Here is a 2,500-nt window from a genome sequence, read left to right on the forward strand (position 1 = left end):
TTGAATTATTACAAAACCAGTCTGCTAGAAATAGACCCCAAAAGGTCTATGAGCCACTTAGATTATTTCTCCACTTCACATGGTTGCAATCGAGGAAAATAGATAGCGAGGATTTATAAAATTATATAAATATATTTTCTTTGCTTACAACCTTGTGCAGTGGAGAAATAATCTGAGTGGTTCATAGACCTTTTGGGGTCTATTTCTAGCAGACTGGTTTTGTAATAATTCAAGACCCTTCTAATGATTTTAATATAAATTAACCGTTATGGTATTTTTAGTATCCTGGCCATTGATAAATTATTAAATAATGACTTTATCCTAATTTTGTGTGTGTGTGTATATATATAAATGTACTCGTGAGTACCGCTGGCGATTTTTTTTCCTCTGTCTTCCCTTCTCGGGATCTTTCCTTCTCCTATGTTTCCGACGAAGAGCTCCGCTCGAAACGTTCTTCCCTTCTTTCCTGAGCGTCCAATCATACTTTATTTGTTCCACGTGCTCGCGTTGTTGTGTTTTTTGTTTTTTTTGTGTTTTCTTGTTTGGATTAACTTTATATATATATATATATATATATATATACGTATATATATACATACATACATACATATATATATATATATTATATATATATATATATATATATATATATATATATATATATATATATATTTATGTTTGTATTTTGTCAAGTTGTATGCTAAAGCAATTAGCATTAAACCAAATGAGTGTTCAATACCTTTTGGCATCGTTCACGTTTATTAACCAGATGGATAAAGTTAGCCTCTAACGGAGAGACACAGGCTCCAACATTGGAATTTGGATGGCAACAGTAACAACGACAGTTGCTAAATAACGAACTGTATGTCTATATATGAGATTCTTTCCTACGGTAGTCTAATCCCTCTGCGGATGCGCAGATGTTTGCGTTGGGCCTCGATAAGGGTGCAGCTCGTCACCACTTCTTTTCGTAATTTTTATGAACTGGATTAACATGTGCAACCTTTGTGGTAATGGTGTATCAATCAGAGTGAGTAGAATAGGTCAGCTGATGTTTGCAGATGACCTCGTGCTATTTGGTTCAATAAGGAGGTGACCCCCCCCAGTATGGGTTCACAGCCAAGTGCTGCAAGGCAGGGATGGGATTAGAGCTCTTTCTCATCTTAATTAAATTTAGATTATAAAAAAAATTCTTATTTGTGTAGACTGACTTTATGAACTTACGACCAAACACATAAATAACTCCAGCTAAGTAAAACTTATTAACAGAGTTAATTAATTGTAGATTGTATTTTACATAATTAGCGTAACAATTAAGCATAAACAACTATAGCACATATCAAACTTTCTACTAAAATTGAAATTAAAATCAGTTATTTACTTTGAATAATTTCCCCCGTGTAATTAAAAAAATTCTATTTAATTTTATTATTGATTTTTTCGTTCTTAATACAATACAAATAAATTACAAGTTTCCTACGTAAGAGATTTCATCCTCAAATTAAAATACAAAATTCAAAACGTTGAGTTGCTTTCCCTTTCTCAGTAAAGATAAACATAGAAGTGTTTCTCTCTCTCTCTCTCTTTCTCTCTCTCTCTCCTTGTACCCACGTGTGTGTATATGTGCATGTACATCCATCCATTCATTCATACATACATACAAGCATACATACATACATATATATACATATATAAATACATACATAAATACATACATATATACAGACGTATATAAGCATGTTTAGATATGCAAATATATGTATGAGAATATATACATAAAACATGCAAATCAGCACATACATACATACATACATACATACATACATACATACATACATACATACATACAAAAATACCCTGTCCTCTGTTAGTAAGAAATCTTGAAATAAACTGAATAATGAAATCCATACATGATGTCTGCAAACGCGTGTTCGAGTATTGCCATCGCCTGGTATCGAAAGTTCCACACATGCGAAGACTACAACCAACCATTTTTGTGATAGGTCTTACTTTTTGTTTCCGATCGATGCCTGTACATGATGATTTTTTTTATATTGGGGAAACGATTTGCACAAATCCAATCCCCCACCTCTGTACATGGAGAACATAAACTCGAAAAGAAGACCTAGCCTACATAATCGAATATTGCCAGTGTCGCAGGTTTTCTCTCAGAGCTTCCCTCTCCTAGACAAATGTTGTGACAACAGAGGGGCCAACCGCGCGCCTGGACTCCAACTCAGGTATTTCCACGTACCCGTGCATACATGCATACATACATACATATGTAACACACATACATACATACGTTCATACAGAAAAACAGACAGAGTGCCAACATAAAAGTCCGAATATCTTTGAGACAGATAAGAGATTAGTTAGCTTGCTGATCTTCCAAAATTGAAGAGATGGAGAATAACTAGAGACAACTTGCAGAAAATATCACTTCCGAGTACTCCGGAAGGTGCTCGAAAAATAAGAGGTGTTACCTTAGTTCACTAGT

At 34.1% G+C, this 2,500-nt stretch overlaps 1 protein-coding gene across 4 annotated transcripts in view; it reads left to right on the top strand.

The window, feature by feature from the left end:
- The window catches only part of LOC115219702 (glutamic acid-rich protein-like), a 140,479-nt gene that overhangs the window by 75,599 nt on the left and 62,380 nt on the right, over nt 1-2,500 (top strand). The gene's annotated exons all lie outside the window — the stretch shown is intronic.

Source organism: Octopus sinensis, linkage group LG15, assembly GCF_006345805.1.
Source record: "Octopus sinensis linkage group LG15, ASM634580v1, whole genome shotgun sequence".
Taxonomy (NCBI): domain Eukaryota; kingdom Metazoa; phylum Mollusca; class Cephalopoda; order Octopoda; family Octopodidae; genus Octopus; species Octopus sinensis.